This window comes from Pristiophorus japonicus, chromosome 17, assembly GCF_044704955.1.
Source record: "Pristiophorus japonicus isolate sPriJap1 chromosome 17, sPriJap1.hap1, whole genome shotgun sequence".
Taxonomy (NCBI): Eukaryota; Metazoa; Chordata; class Chondrichthyes; family Pristiophoridae; genus Pristiophorus; species Pristiophorus japonicus.
The window spans coordinates 69,367,980-69,385,023 of record NC_091993.1 but is presented as its reverse complement, the minus strand read 5'-3'; the positions used below and the strand labels follow the sequence as shown (position 1 = coordinate 69,385,023).

The following is a 17,044-nucleotide window of genomic DNA, read 5'->3' as shown; positions in this document are numbered from 1 at the left end:
TTGTCGGTTTTAGTGCCCCCCCCACCCCCTTTTTAGCCAGGGGCACTTGTTTACAGATACAATAAAAATAGTTGTGACACCCTTGCCTACAATCAGGCTCTAATACAGAGTAAAACACCGTGCACCGCATGATATATTGATTCAGTCCTTCGGTCACTTTTGCGATTTCTGGCTATTTCCTGATGGAAGGGTTATATTAAGTCAAGTTTACAGAGCGGCCAAGTGCTGGATGGGCCAGTTTGTAACATGGTACCTCTCACCTACCACTTCAACTTGAGACAATGGGGGGTGAATTTAGACGTTCCACTTGACCGATTATGGTCGGGTGACCAATTCATTCCAGGACAGCAGGAGTGATGGCCCGTTTGATTGGCAGTTCTACTGGCCAATCCCCATGCAAGGATCTGCAGGCGAGCTAGAATGGTGAATAGCATATGGATACAGTGAGCTGTGATAACGGCATGGGTTCAATTGGATGAAATCACACGAATGTTTGTGTGTGTGAGAAAGTGGTTTGAGTAACATGCCTATGTGGAGAAGTTAATGATTCAAATTGGCCATAAGCCTCTGGTGAGAATTAATAAATCTAACTGCACCTAAATGATCACAAAGAATGCTGTTACATTTGCAGAAAGTCGCTCTGATGTTGAAGTGCAAGCAAGAGAAGAATTTATACATTGCTGATAACTTGCATCGAGACTCTCGGGGTAATTTCACAACTTCATTGGAACAATCATACAGTGTGAGCCAGAGGCTGCTCTATACACATCCAGCAGACGGGTTTCTCGCTGGAGAGTGAACTCAGAAACACCCATTAGACTCCCAATCTTCAGAAAATAGGGGTGAGCTTAAAGAGCTGCAGTTGGAAGATTATTAAATTGTCCCTATGTTTACGGAATTAATCTGATTACTAGTTCTAACCTTGAACAAAGACAACAGCCACACAAACTGGTACTACGTTTCCCAAACACTTTATTCGATTACCGAACAACAATAAGCAGCAACTCGAAACAACACTGCCAGCTGGGAGCTGGGTTCAGAGTGCGGCTGCTCTGGGGACCCAAGCAATTCTTCCTTGTCGTTTTTATGTTGCCTCTTCTCCCGATAGCACAATTCGTTCTCTTTTTATACCGTTTGCAGATTTTGTCTTCTGGTTTCCGACTCCCATAATAGGAGCCTCTCTGTCATCGTTACTTTTTGTTATAGTGACCTTTCCTGTTTTCTGTCTGCTTGCCGTTGCTTTCTTAGCGAACGTCTGTAGTTTGTGGTTCAAAACAATCCTGGACTCTGCAGTGCCTGTAATGGCAAGTATGAATCGTGATAATATCTCTGTTAATGTTGGTTCTCCCCGAACAAGATGCCTGATCTTGGCCCAAATGCACGTGAACCTGTTTATATACTTCATCAAACAATTATAGTACAGGTGCAAGATCATTCAATAGCGTATTATCTTCCAACATTGGAGAAAGACAGATCCCAGTTCTTAACAATGCTCCACAAGCGAATCGAGTCTATCGAATCTCTGATTTATACACTCGAACACACATCGTATAATCAAGGCAATAATAACAATAAACCCTTGAACTGTCACAAAACGCGTAAGAATGAACTCTGGATGTGTACCTTCAATTAAAAACATAATCGTCTTTAGATGAACATTGGTCTATGTTATGTTTCACCATCTCCCTATTATTGGTAATGGTGATGGGTTGCTTATCCTTTCGTTCCATTGAATGGGTCCAATTTAGCATCAATTTGTAGAGTCTGAAATGCACGGTATTGGACTAATGGGTCTGATAGCATCTCTTTCGTTCGGAGTCTCCTAGGCAAGAATGGGGGTAATAAGGTGAGTCCCAACAATGTGGGCTAGTGAGGGGTGAGGCAGGTGTCGGGTAGTCGGACACGTTAAGTTCTGATACTTAAAGGTGTGCGCCATATTATAAGTGACCTTAGTCCTACTTCCCTTCCATTGTTAACTTTACTGGACAAATGAAAGAATTGTCATCATAGGTATCAGACGGTAGTCCACATATTGGACCAGAGAACTCAAAAACATCACATCGGCATCAGTCTTGGTTCCCCTGCTTGACACAATCTAAATTGGGCATCTTCCATGATGCAATTTTCCTGTCGCACACCATCAACTTGGGCGAGTTTACCGTTTCCTCATATACTTCTCCCTCTCAGTATCCCACAGAATGTGGTTCTGCCAATTCGGTAAATACTTGGGTCGTAACACCCACGACAGTAAGGATAGAGTAAATAACACACAAAAGTTATCTCGTGAAAATTGCGGTTTATTGTTATCCCTAACTTGGCCCATTGGGTGAACACAACATACCCCAGATGGCGGATTGTTGATACAGGTGGAATTTCAACCCTCGCATTTGTTTCATCATTTCCCTTCGAATCCCAAAGGACAAACAAGCCTCTTAAAATACCCGGGACTTCATCTCGCATCAAAAAAGTGTTTGATCGGTAGACAAAGCCACATGTGCTCAGTTTGCCGTACAAATGGTTGCCCCTCCTCGTCCCTTCGTTCGCTCGTTCCCTTGTACAGCACCTCATTTATTGTATTCTACGTCTGAGTGAAATACCTGGCAATGTCGTGCATGTTATAGACAGTATACCGTTCTTCCTGACGTAACTCATCGATTGTGATTAAGATTGGTGCATCGGCCAGTTAGGCCCCGCGTATGTTCACAATTACGCTTTATAGTCTGAACATGTCACTCCTGCTGCGAATATCCGTTATCACACTTGTCCGCACAACAGCATCGGACTGCAATTGTCTCGTCCTGAAGAAACCCTCCTCTGGTCTAGTTTCTACGCCGTTAAGTTATCTATCAACCCCTACCTCTTATTCCTATTTGATCTGCATGTCTCTTGTGCGCATTTATCAGTTTTGTAAGCTGGATGCTATTCACTTCAGGCACATTTACAGTTTCTAAGCCCCCTGTCATATTAAAGTCCCCAATAATAAACGAAATGTATATACTAAACACCATCACATTGTGCATTTCGCTTCATCTATGGAGAAAGCACAAATAATTTATTCTATCACCTCCATTTTTGGGGAGACTTGGGAATGCCGCGTAGGACACAGGGTATTGGTGAGGCCACACCTGGGATACTGCATAGAGTTTTGATCTCCATATTTAAGCAAGGATATACTTGCATTGGAGGCTGTTCAGAGAAGGTTCACTAGGTTGATTCCGCAGATGAGCGGTTGATTTATGAAGATAGGTTGACTAGGTTGGGCCTATACGCTTTGGAGTTCAGAAGAATGAGAGGTGATCTTATTGATACATGTAAGATAATGAGGGGGCTTGACAAAGTAGATGCAAAGAGGATATTTCCACTCATAGGGGAAACTAAAAGTAAGAGACATAGTCTCAGAATAAGGGGCCACCCATTTAAAATTGAGAAGAGGATGAATTTATTTTCTGAGGGTTGTAAATCTGTGGAATTCTCTGCCCCAGAGAGCTGTGGAGGTTGTGTCATTGAATATATTTAAGACAGAGATGGACAGATTTTTGAGCGATAAGTGGTTATGGGGAGCGGGCAGGGAAGTGGAGCTGAGTCCATGATCAGATCAGCCATGATCTTATTGAATGGCGGAGTAGGCTCGAGGGGCCAGGTGGCTTACTCTTGTTCCTATTTCTTATGTTCTTATGAATAGAACACCCTACACAATCTTGACCTATTGTCTCAAATATCTACCGTCGTAGACACTTGGTACTTTGAATCATAGAATCATAGAAATTTACAGCACAGAAGGAGGCCATTTGGACCATCGTGTCCCTGCTTGTCGACAAAAAGCTATCCAGCCTAATCCCACTTTCCAACTCTTAGTCCGTAGTCTTGTAGGTTACGGCATTTCAAATGCATATGCAAGTACTTTTTAAATGCTATGAGTGTTTCTGCCTCTACCACCCTTTCAGGCAGTGAGTTCCAGGTCCCCACCCCACCCCCTAGATGAAAACATTTCTCCTCAAATCCCTTCTAAACCTCCTACCAGTTACTTTAAATCTATGCCCACTGGTTATTGACCACTCTGCTAAGGGAAATAGGGCCTTCCTATCCACTCTATCCAGGCCCCTCATAATTTTACACACCTCAATTAGATCTCCCCTCAGCCTCCTCTGTTCGAAAGGAAACAACCCCAGCCTATCCAATCTTTCCACATAGCTAAAGTTCTCCAGTCCAGGCAACATCCTCATAAATCTCCTCTATCCTCTCTAGTGCAATCACATCTTTCCTGTAATGTGATGACCAGAACTGCATGCAGTACTCTAGCTGTAGCCTAACTAGTGTTTTATACAGTTCAAATATAACCTCCCTGCTCTTATATTTTATGCCTCAGCTAATACAGGCAACTATCCCGTATGCCTTATTTACCTGGCCTGCTACCTTCAGGGATCTGTGGATATGCACTCCAAGGCCCTTCTGTTCCTCTACACTTCTCAATGTCCCACCATTTATTTTTTATTCCCTTCCCTTGTTAGCCCACCCCAAATGCATTACCTCACACTTCTTCAGATTGAATTCCATTTGCCATTGTTCTGTCCACCTGACCAATCCATTGATATCTTCCTGCCGTCTACAGCTTTCTTCTTCATTATTAACCACACAGCCAATTTTTGTTCCATCTGCAAATCTCTTAATCACACCCCCTACATTCAAGTCTAAATCATTGATATATACCACAAAAGGCAAGGGACCTATAACTGAGCTCTGCGGAAACCCCACTGGAAATAGCCTTCCTGTCACAAAAACATCCATCGACCATTACCCTTTCCTTCCTGCATCTGAGACAATTTTGGATCCAACTAGCCACTTTGCCTTGGATCCCATGGGCTTTTACTTTCGTGACCAGCCTGCCATGTGGGACCTCATCAAAAGCCTTGCTAAAATCCATATACACCACATTAAACACACTAACCTCATCAACCCTCCTCGTTACCTCCTCAAAAGATTCAGTCAAGTTAGTCAGACACGACCTTACCTTGCTGACTGTCTTTGATTAATCTGTGTCTTTCTAAATGAAGATTTATCCTGTCACTCAGAATTTTTTCCAATAATTTTCCCACCACTCAATAATTACTCAGTCTATCCCTTTCTCTCTTTTTTAAAACAGCGCTACAATATTAACAGTCTTCCAGTTCTCCGGCACCACACCTGTAGACAGAGAGGATTGGAAAGTGATGGTCAGAACCTCTGCTATATCTTTCTTTCTTCTCTTAATAGCCTGGGATACATTTCATCTGGGCCTGGGGATTTTTCCACATTCAAAGATGCTAAACCCCTGAATACTTCCTTTCTCACGATGTTTATTTCATCTAATATTTCACACTCCTCCTCCCTCATTGCAATGTTTGCATCACCCCTCTCATTTGTGAAAACAGACGCAAATTATTCGTTAATAACCATACCCACATCTTCCACCTCCGCACAGAGGTTACCTTTTTGGTCTCTAATAGGCCCTACTCTTTATTTATTTATCCTCTTGCTCTTAATGTATTTATAAAACATCTTTGGGTTCTCCTTGATTTTACTTGCCAATATTTTCATGTCCTCTCTTTGCTTTCCTAATTTCCTTTTTAATTTGACCCCTGCACTCATCTTAGTAAAATTGGCTTTTCCCCAATTGAGAACTTTTATTCCTGGTCTATCTTTTACCTTTTCCATAACTACCCTAAATCCAACTGAATTATGATCACTAGCAACAAAGTGCTCTCCCACTGATACCCCTTCCACCTGCCCAGCTTCATTCTCTAAAACTAAGTCCAGAACCACCCCCTCCCTTGTGGGGCTTGCTACATACTGGCTAAAAAGGTTCTCTTGAATGAATTTTAAGAATTCTGCTCCCTCTATACCTTTCACACTAATTCTATCCCAGTTAATATTAGGGTAGTTGAAATCCCCACTATTACTGCCATATTGATTTTGCTCTTCTCAGAAATTTGCCTACGTATTTGCTCTTCTATCTCTCTCTGACTGCTTGGGGGTCTATAGTACACTCCCAGCAGTGTGATCGCCCCTTTTTTGTTATTTTCAGTTCATATGGCCTTATTTGATGATACTTCCAACATATCATCCCTCCTCACAGCTGTACTTGTTTCTTAAATCAATAATTTGACCCCCCCTCCTTTTTTAACCCCTCTCTATCCTGTCTGAAAACCCTGTAACCAGGAATGTTGAGCTGTCATTCCTGCCCTTCTTTCAGCCATGTCTCAGTAATAGTTATATCATACCCTCACGTGTCTATCTGTGCTCTCAGCTCATCTGCCTTATTCCCCAGACACCTTGCATTGAAATATATATCATTTAACACTGACAAACTCCCTTGTCTATTTTCTAACCTTTGTTTCCTCTTCCTTCCAAACTCGCTTAATAATTTTCTGCCTTCCATTTCTGCTTCTGAATCTACTCTAAGATGCACATCCTGCTGTCAAGATAGTTTAAACCATCCCTAACAGCACTAGTAAACCCCCCGCCGCGAGGATATTGATCCCGGCCCTGTTGAGATGCAACCCGTCCGGCCTGTACAGGTCCCACCTGTCCCAGAAATGGTCCGAATGTCTCAGAAATCTAAAGCCCTCCCTCCTGCACTATCTCTCCAGCCACGCATTCATCTGCTCTATCCTCCTGTTTCTGTACTCACTAGCACGTGGTACCAGGAGTAATCTGGAGATTACTACCTTTGAGATCCTGCTTTTTAATCTCTTTCCTAGCTCCCTAAAATCTTCCTGCAGGACCTCATCTCTCTTTCTAACTTTGCTACGGACTAGCTTCCCCCCTTGGTTGGCTGTAAAAACACAGAGTCAAAGACGTTCCAATGTGGAAGTAACTCTATGTGCCGCAACATGATTTTAAAACGGAGTCAACTTCATCATAGCAGCTCCAGACTCAGGCAGATTTCAACTCAGTTTAAAGAAAGTTTGTTGAATTTAAAAGAAAATATATGATTTAGATCTCAAACCTCAGATATAAAATAGGATATTGGCCCATAGCTGTATAATAATTTTCCAAATGCTTTTGACTCTTTTTATTGTACATTTAAAAGTGGTATTATGCTTCGAACACACAACGAGTAAAATTCTCCTGCCTGGGACTACAAAGTGTTAATGCTGCTTCAGTTTCATAAATAAAAATGAAATGGAGCCACTTGCAACCTGAAGCTGTAAACAGTACACTAAAAACTACAGAAAAACCCTGAAGCTTGCAACAGTAACAAATAAAAAAAAAAGACTTGGAGTTATATAGCGCCTTTCACGACCACCGGAAGTCTCAAAGTGCTTTACAGCCAATAAAGTACTTTTGGAGTGTTGCCACTGTTGTAATGCAGGAAGAGAGTAGAAGAGAGACGGAATATTCCCTCTTCACATTTTCTCCGTTTTAAATCATCTATCCTTCCTCTCTCATCTGATTTTCCAATCCCTGATTTTTCCTACTTATCTCAATGTACCAATTTAAAATCTCATGTGGCAAAGACCATTTATCAGGCTTGTATTGGCTCCCCTGTTTAAAAGTTTTCTCCTTTTTCTGTTAGTGGAAGAAAATGGTATAGTGACAGAGATGGGGTATGGGAACCCATTCAAGAGTTTTGGTACCTTTTCCGGTTCACATTCCAGAACCACTACATCTGACACTCTCTGGCTTCATATCCTGGAACACACTTTGGCTTTGCTTCAATGCGTCTTTGACTTCTGCGACATCCTTTTCTCCTTCCTCATCCAAGCCTTCACAATTTACTTCATTCTCAGCAGTGGTTTCTTGTGTCATTGTTTTAGCTCGGGGAATGATAGTTCACAGCCTCCTCTACCAACCCTTCCCTGTCAACCTCGTCTCCATCACCACTAGCTTGGGTCATTGCACAAATTGTATCTCTCTTAACTCTCAACTGTTCTTGGAGTTGTTGCATGTTTCTGATATTCAATATGGGACATTATCTCCCTCGTTAGCGTCTTGGACCACCGCATATAGTCCCCTAACAGTCGCCCGCAAATCATTATTCTGTTGCTTTAACCAATGATCTGTTTCCAAATTTATGTCCTCAATTTCTCTTCTACATCTTTGTTCAACTACTTCTGACTGGTTGTTAGATCTCTTAATTTCCAATGAAATATGAACTCCGGTTGTAGTTTTAATGTAACTTTATTTTGACAGCAGCAACAAGCTTCTGGCTTTAAGCCAGGCCTTTGTCCTTCTGAGACCACATGGTCAAAATGGCTGTACTTATACCTGGTTCAATTTACAGAAAATTACTCGCCTTCTTTGACTTATTGGCTCATTTGATAGTCTTTTAACCTTTAATTGGCTCGCTACACAAAGGTCCGAAAATGTCAAGTTGATTGATGACTTAATACAATGTGCTCAGTCACACATAGACATGGGAGTCTGTGTTTTCTCAACCTGTCTAAATGCAGCCTGTTTGAATTCTCTATCAATCCCCCCTTTGATTCTTTCACAAACTGAATCATAAAACATCAGGTATCACTGGTTAAACATTCTACAAAATAATTTCATACATGTTAATAGAGTTTCCTTCTAAAATTTGTTGATGTGTTTCGCCACATGTCCGTAGCTTCCACACAAATTTACACCAACCCGAGTTCCATCGTGACCACAATGGAAGTCTTGTTTTAGTAGGTTAATTAACATTATTCCAATTTAATCCAAATCAATATCTTAATTCAACCAGTAAACAACCTTCCCTTAAGCATAACATACCCCTGTGCCACATACAGACGGTCTGCTGGGACCTGCAAGGTGTCTCACATGCGGGACAGCAGCTATAGCTGCCTGGTTGCAACAACATTTAATCAACATAAACAAACAAAATAAAAGTAAAATAATTACAACAAATAGAATTAAACCTTCCACCAATGAAGTTCCCATTGAACCTAGCCATTCAGTGGCTCCCCTCCACAAAGTGAATGATGGGGGTTGCTTAAGTTTTTCTACCTCCTTTTGGATATGCTCCGCTAAGTGGGTAATTTCTTCGGAACTATCTGGGATATATGTGCAACACTCAGTTCCGAGTAGGGTGCAAGTACCTCCCTTTTCAGCCAGGATGTAGTCAAGGGCCAGTCTATTCTGTGCGGATTGCTACCATTTCTGCATTGATTTTAACTAGGGCTTCTGAGGTATCATTGGCTAACCGTTCCACAATGGATGCCATGTTAATGGATTCCCTTGCCAGTCTGGCGGTCCCATACCTGGGGATCAGAATGGCAAAGAACCTCTCTGTTTCTGTGATAGCTCTCTTAGGACGGTGTAAATGTTCCGACAGTGACTTTATATGATACATATAAGGCACAATGTAGGCTAAATAGCAGGATCCCGTCCAATTCTGGGGCAGCCAAGGGTAGGCCTTGTGGCCACACACCCAATAGGTGCCATTATAGGCAATGAAGGTTAGCTGTTTCTTTGTCATCAACACTCCGGGGCCTGTCCAGGCTTTTCCATCTGTTTTATTCAGAATCCCCGTTACGTTAAAAATTCCTACATCGGCCCAGTTTGGACGGTTCCGTGGCTTGATTATATTATAATTCCGGGAGCAGTTACTATACCCCATATTTTGGCCTCCTTTGATGTTTCTAATCAGACAGACCGATTCCCCCGGTCTTCCTATTCCCGTTGTATTAGTGATAACAAAAAATGGAGGCCGTTAGGAATTATTGTAGCATGGTTGGTATCCCCCTTCAAAGGTAGTCAGATTGTAACCTGCTGACTTTCATTTACGTGCCCAGTTTTCCATATCCTGAAACGCATTGCCTGTTTTGTTTTGATTAATTCTCCACTCAGCCATTTCCGAGATATTCAAGGGAACTGGCCTCAAGGGAATCCCTCCCTTGGAGTGAATAGGAATATGCGCGCACACCCAACAACTAGAAATGTTACCTTGTTTGGCATAAATGTATGACATATATAAAAAGGTATTTACATGTACCCTACTATTTCCCTTTGGTGCAGAGGGTCAGCTAGTAAGAAGTAGGACTATGCCTAGAATACCTACAATCAGTAATACAGTAAATTTATACATTTTGGCAAAAAGTAATTAGATTTCAGCTTTAGTTACGGGTGCTCGTTTTACGTGTGAAGCGTGGATCCAGGCTTTCTTTCCTTGGACTTTTACAGCTGCCTGGGTGGTCAATAACACTTGATAAGGTCCCTCCCACTTGGCACCCAAAAGGTTCTTCATGCAACTTTTTCCACATACACCCAGACTCCCGGGATGATGTCGTGTCCTCCTTCGGGTGGATTACTCCAAGCTGCCGATACCTGTCGGGAAACAGAACTAATAACATTGGTTAGGTTCTGACAGTATGATAACAAAGTGTCACTCATTAAGTGAACATCAGCTTTCCTTAAATCAATAGTTCCTGGCAGCGACATGGGTCTTCCTGTTATAATTTCAAATGGGCTTAGACCTGTAGTTCTGTTCGGGGTTGCCCTAATGCTACATAGCACTATTGGTAGTGCCTGGGGCCATGGTGTTCCTTCTTGGTGATATTTGGCAAGCCGTTGTTTCAGAGTTCGATTCCTTCGTTCTACTTGTCCTGATGATTGTGAATGATAAGGACAGTGTAAATCCCACGTAATGTTCAGTAACCTACAGACTTCTTGGCAGACAGCACCTGTGAAGTGTGTTCCCTGATCTGAGTCAATGCTACTCGGGACTCCCCATCGGGGAATGTAATCCTTACATAAGACCTTTGCAGTGTGATTGGCTGTGGCTCTTTGAATTGGGACAGCTTCTACCCATCTAGAGAATCTGTCGACCATGACAAGAATGTTAGTGTATCCTTGGCATGAAGGAAGAGATCTATAATCAACCTGCAGATGTTGGAATGGTCCGACAGGGGCAGGGGGCCCCAGTTGGGGCATTACCGTGATGGGTCCAGAATTATTTTTCTGGCAGATCACACAGCGGTCTACGACCAGCTGGGCATGTTTTTTAAATTCCCGACCCCACAAGCTTTTCTGGAACCGTGCCGTCATCTGTTGTGAGGCCAAGTGTCCCCATGAGTGGATCTGTTGGGCTAAAAAAGGCATATGCGCTTGTGGCGTGACTGGCTTGTCGGTAACTCTTTGTCTCCAGACACCATCTTCACATAGCTTAATTCCTGCCTCAATCAATGTCCATTTTTCCTCTCGGGAGCACTCGCCTTGCATTGTTTGAAGGTCTCGTGTCAGAGTCCTGAGTGCTTTCAATCTGCACATCTGTGTTGGTTCTTCTGGGGGAACGCCCTGTGAGGTGGCATCATTAGCTGCCTGGTCGGCTAGAGCACTTCCTTGTGTTTCTGTGGTATTTTCCTTGGTATGGGCCTTACACTTCAGGATGGACATTTCCTGAGGTAATTGCATGGCCTCTAGTAAGTCTCGGACTTCTTTTCCATTTCGGATACGTGTACCAGCAGCAGTGAGGAATCCTCTTTTCCGCTATAACCGACCAAAGTCGTGAGCGACTCCAAAAGCAGAACGCGAATCTGTGTAGACATTAGCTGTCTGTCCTTCTGCTATTCGACATGCTTCTGACAGGGCCCATAACTCGATCTGTTGTGCTGACGTTCCTGAGGGTAAACATCCTTTTGCCACTATCTCATATAAGGTTGTAACTGCCCATCCTGCTTTTCTGGTACCATTGTCAACAAAGGAGGAACCATCTGTAAACAGGATAAGGTCTGGGTTGTGTAGAGGCTCCTCTGCTGCTAAGGCTGCTTCTTCTGTTTCTTTTAAAATCTCCACGCAGTCATGCTCTTCACATTCTCCCTCCTCTTGCTCCCTCGATTCTGACATCGGGAGCATAGTTGCGGGGTTAACCGGGCTTGCCTGGACGATGTGGAGATTAGGAGCTTTCAAAACTGCTGTCCAGCGGGTACATCTAGCTGCTGTCACCTGAGACATTCTATTCATAGACAGCAAAGCGTATACGGTGTGGGGACACTTGACAATCAGCTTTTGGTCGAGGACTAGACCCGCAGTGATCATTACCGCTCGACATGTAGCTTCCATGGCTCTTAGGCAACTTTCCCATCCGAGGGCTACCGCATCCAGTTTTGCCGAATAATAGCCAATAGGTCTTTGCCGATCCCCATGTTCTTGTGTCAGTATAGCTGTCATGTATCCTTCTTTCTCATGGACAAACAGGGTAAATGGCTTACCACTGTCGGGGATTCCCAGAGCTGGTGCCAAACACAAAGCCTTTTTCAAACTCAGGAAGGCCTCTTGCTGTTCCTTAGTGAGGGTAATGGCTTCTTTAGAGGCACGTTTCCCCTTTAAAATATCATTCAATGGCTGAGCAAGCTGTGTGAAGGAGTCAATCCAATTTCTGTTAAAGTTACACATTCCCAAAAAAGACCTTAGTTCCTGAATAGTGGTGGGTTTTTTAGCAGTCCGAATGGCTGCAGTTCTATCCTGGGTAAGTTCTCTTTCCTTGTGAAATCTTTTGTCCCAGGTATACAACCTCTTCTTGGGATATTTGTGCTTTGTGGATGCTGGCTTTATGTCCTTTCAGCCAAAGGTGGTCCAGCAAAGCTCGTAAATCTTGTTCATGCTGTTCTTCCATGTTTGATGCAAGCAGGATATCGTCTGTGAGGGGCGAGTCTGGGGTCGGAGGCCTATAAAAGGCCCAGCGGCAGCGAGAGGCGGCGGCAGTTGGTGAGGCGCAAGTCCGGGGTCAGAGGCCTATAAAAGGCCCAGCGGCAGCGAGAGGCGGCGGCAGTTGGTGAGGTGCGAGTCCGGGTCGGAGGCCTATAAAAGGCCCAGCGGCAGCGAGAGGCGTACTTGTGCAGCTACAGGGAGAAGGCAAAAAAGAAGTAGAAAGAAACAGAAAGGTGATGTCACAGCCAAGGGGGTAAGTGATTGGCTGGTGATTGGTGAGTAGTTTTTCTTTTTTCTCTTCGATAACAGTGAATAAACTTTAGCATTGTTGTTGCCCATCTAAGGGTTAAGTCATGACAGGACAGCTCGGTCGCGTGTTATGCTCTTCCTGTACCATGTGGGAACTCGGGGACAACTCCAGTGTTCCTGACGACTACGTGTGCGGGAAGTGTATCCGCCTCCAGCTCCTGACGGACCACGTTGCGGAGTTGGAGCTGAGGGTGGATTCACTCTGGAGCATCCACGATGCTGAGAATGACGTGAGTAGCACGTGTAGTGAGTTGGTCTTACCGCAGGTGAAGGGTCCACAGCCAGATAGGGAATGGAAGACCAGCAGGAAAAACAGATATACTGCTTTGAGTACTGTTGAGGGGGATGACTCATCAGGGGAGGGCAGCAGCAGCCAAGTTCATGGCACCGTGGCTGGCTCTGTTGCACAGGAGGGCAGGAAAAAGAGTGGGAGAGCGATAGTGATAGGGGATTCAATTGTAAGGGGAATAGATAGGCGTTTCTGCGGCCGCAACTGAGACTCCAGGATGGTATGTTGCCTCCCTGGTGCAAGGGTCAAGGATGTCTCTGAGCGGGTGCAGGACATTCTAAAAAAGGAGGGAGAACAGCCAGTTGTCGTGGTGCACATTGGTACCAACGACATAGGTAAAAAAAGGGATGAGGTCCTACGAAACGAATTTAAGGAGCGAGGAGCTAAATTAAAAAGTAGGACCTCAAAAGTAGTAATCTCGGGATTGCTACCAGTGCCACGTGCTAGTCAGAGTAGGAATCGCAGGATAGCGCAGATGAATACATGGCTTGAGCAGTGGTGCAGCAGGGAGGGATTCAAATTCCTGGGGCATTGGAACCGGTTCTGGGGAAGGTGGGACCAGTACAAAGCGGACGGTCTGCACCTGGGCAGGACCGGAACCAATGTCCTAGGGGGAGTGTTTGCGAGTGCTGTTGGGGAGGAGTTAAACTAATATGGCAGGGGGATGGGAATCAATGCAGGAAGACAGAGGGAAACAAAAAGGAGACAAAAGCAAAAGACAGAAAGGAGATGAGGAAAAGTGGAGGGCAGAGAAACCCAAGACAAAAAACAAAAAGGGCCACTGTACAGCAAAATTCTAAAAGGTAAAAGGGTGTTAAAAAACAAGCCTGAAGGCTTTGTGTCTTAATGCAAGGAGTATCCGTAATAAGGTGGATGAATTAACTGTGCAAATAGATGTTAACAAATATGATGTGATTGGGATTACGGAGACGTGGCTCCAGGATGATCAGGGCTGGGAACTCAACATCCAGGGGTATTCAACATTCAGGAAGGATAGAATAAAAGGAAAAGGAGGTGGGGTAGCATTGCTGGTTAAAGAGGAGATTAATGCAATAGTTAGAATGGACATTAGCTTGGATGATGTGGAATCTATATGGGTAGAACTGCAGAACACCAAAGGGCAAAAAACGTTAGTGGGAGTTGTGTACAGACCTCCAAACAGTCGTAGTAATGTTGCGGAGGGCATCAAACAGGAAATTAGGGGTGCATGCAATAAGGGTGCAGCAGTTATAATGGGTGACTTTAATATGCACATAGATTGGGCTAACCAAACTGGAAGCAATACGGTGGAGGAGGATTTCCTGGAGTGCATAGGGATGGTTTTCTAGACCAATATGTCGAGGAACCAACTAGAGGGGAGGCCATCTTAGACTGGGTGTTGTGTAATGAGAGAGGATTAATTAACAATACCGTTGTGCGAGGCCCCTTGGGGTAGAGTGACCATAATATGGTGGAATTCTGCATTAGGATGGAGAATGAAACAGTTAATTCAGAGACCATGGTCCAGAACTTAAAGAAGGGTAACTTTGAAGGTATGAGGCGTGAATTAGCTAGGATTGATTGGCGAATGATACTTAAGGGGTTGACTGTGGATGGGCAATGGCAGACATTTAGAGACCGCAGGGATGAACTACAACAATTGTACATTCCTGTCTGTCGTAAAAATAAAAAAGGGAAGGTGGATCAACCGTGGCTATCAAGGGAAATCAGGGATAGTATTAAAGCCAAGGAAGTGGCATACAAATTGGCCAGAAATAGCAGTGAACCCGGAGACTGGGAGAAATTTAGAACTCAGCAGAGGAGGACAAAGGGTTTGATTAGGGCAGAAAAAATGGAGTGCGAGAAGAAGCTTGCAGGGAACATTAAGACGGATTGCAAAAGTTTCTATCGATATGTAAAGAGAAAAAGGTTAGTAAAGACAAACGTAGGTCCCCTGCAGTCAGAATCAGGGGAAGTCATAACGGGGAACAAAGAAATGGCGGACCAATTGAACAAGTACTTTGGTTCGGTATTCACTAAGGAGGACACTAACAACCTTCCGGATATAAGAGGGGTCAGAGGGTCTAGTAAGGAGGAGGAACTGAGGGAAATCCTTATTAGTCAGGAAATTGTGTTGGGGAAATTAATGGGATTGAAGGCCGATAAATCCCCAGGGCCTGATGGACTGCATCCCAGAGTACTTAAGGAGGTGGCCTTGGAAATAGCGGATGCATTGACAGTCATTTTCCAACATTCCATTGACTCTGGATCAGTTCCTATCGAGTGGAGGGTAGCCAATGTAACCCCACTTTTTAAAAAAGGAGGGAGAGAGAAAACACGGAATTATAGACTGGTAAGCCTGAAATCGGTAGTGGGTAAGATGATGGAATCAATTATTAAGGATGTCATAGCAGCGTATTCGGAAAGAGGTGACATGATAGGTCCAAGTCAACATGGATTTGTGAAAGGGAAATCATGCTCGACAAAGCTTCTAGAATTTTTTGAGGATGTTTCCAGTAGAGTGGACAAGGGAGAACCAGTTGATGTGGTATATTTGGACTTTCAGAAGGCTTTCGACAAGGTCCCACACAAAAGATTAATGTGCAAAGTTAAAGCACATGGGATTGGGGGTAGTGTGCTGACATGGATTGAGAACTGGTTGTCAGACAGGAAGCAAAGAGTAGGAGTAAATGGGTACTTTTCAGAATGGCAGGCGGTGACTAGTGGGGTACCGCAAGGTTCTGTGCTGGGGCCCCAGCTGTTTACACTGTACATTAATGATTTAGACGAGGGGATTAAATGTAGTATCTCCAAATTTGCGGATGACACTAAGTTGGGTGGCAGTGTGAGCTGCGAGGAGGATGCTATGAGGCTGCAGAGTGACTTGGATAGGTTAGGTGAGTGGGCAAATGCATGGCAGATGAAGTATAATGTGGATAAATGTGAGGTTATCCACTTTGGTGGTAAAAACAGAGAGACAGACTATTATCTGAATGGTGACAGATTAGAAAAAGGGGAGGTGCAACGAGACCTGGGTGTCATGGTACATCAGTCATTGAAGGTTGGCATGCAGGTACAGCAGGTGGTTAAGAAAGCAAATGGCATGTTGGCCTTCATAGCGAGGGGATTTGAGTACAGGGGCAGGGAGGTGTTGCTACAATTGTACAGGGCCTTGGTGAGGCCACACCTGGAGTATTGTGTACAGTTTTGGTCTCCTAACCTGAGGAAGGACATTCTTGCTATTGAGGGAGTGCAGCGAAGGTTCACCAGACTGATTCCCGGGATGGCGGGACTGACCTACCAAGAAAGATTGGATTAACTGGGCTTGTATTCGCTTGAGTTCAGAAGAATGAGAGGGGACCTCATAGAAATGTTTAAAATTCTGATGGGTTTGGACAGGTTAGATGCAGGAAGAATGTTCCCAATGTTGGGGAAGTCCAGAACCAGGGGTCACAGTCTAAGGATAAGGGGTAAGCCATTTAGGACCGAGATGAGGAGGAACTTCTTCACCCAGAGAGTGGTGAACCTGTGGAATTCTCTACCACAGAAAGTTGTTGAGGCCAATTCACTAAATATATTCAAAAAGAGTTAGATGTAGTCCTTACTACTAAGGGGATCAAGGGGTATGGTGAGAAAGCAGGAATGGGGTACTGAAATTGCATGTTCAGCCATGAACTCATTGAATGGCGGTGCAGGCTAGAAGGGCCGAATGGCCTACTCCTGCACCTATTTTCTATGTTTCTATGTTTCTATGTCTACATATTGGATGACTGGATGACAGGGGAGGTAATTCTCGCAAATGGCTTTGTAAAGCCATGTGGAATACCGTAGGGCTGTTGTGGAAACCCTGCGGTA

The 17,044-nt window shown here is 44.1% G+C and overlaps 1 long non-coding RNA gene across 1 annotated transcript in view; it reads right to left on the bottom strand.

The window, feature by feature from the left end:
- Nucleotides 1-955: 955 nt before the first annotated feature.
- LOC139228205 (uncharacterized) overlaps nt 956-17,044 on the bottom strand; it is a 56,122-nt gene continuing 40,033 nt past the window's right edge. Inside the window, exon 3 of the long non-coding RNA XR_011587523.1 lies at nt 956-1,296. This is a non-coding gene — a long non-coding RNA (uncharacterized lncRNA). The remainder of the gene's footprint in view (nt 1,297-17,044) is intronic.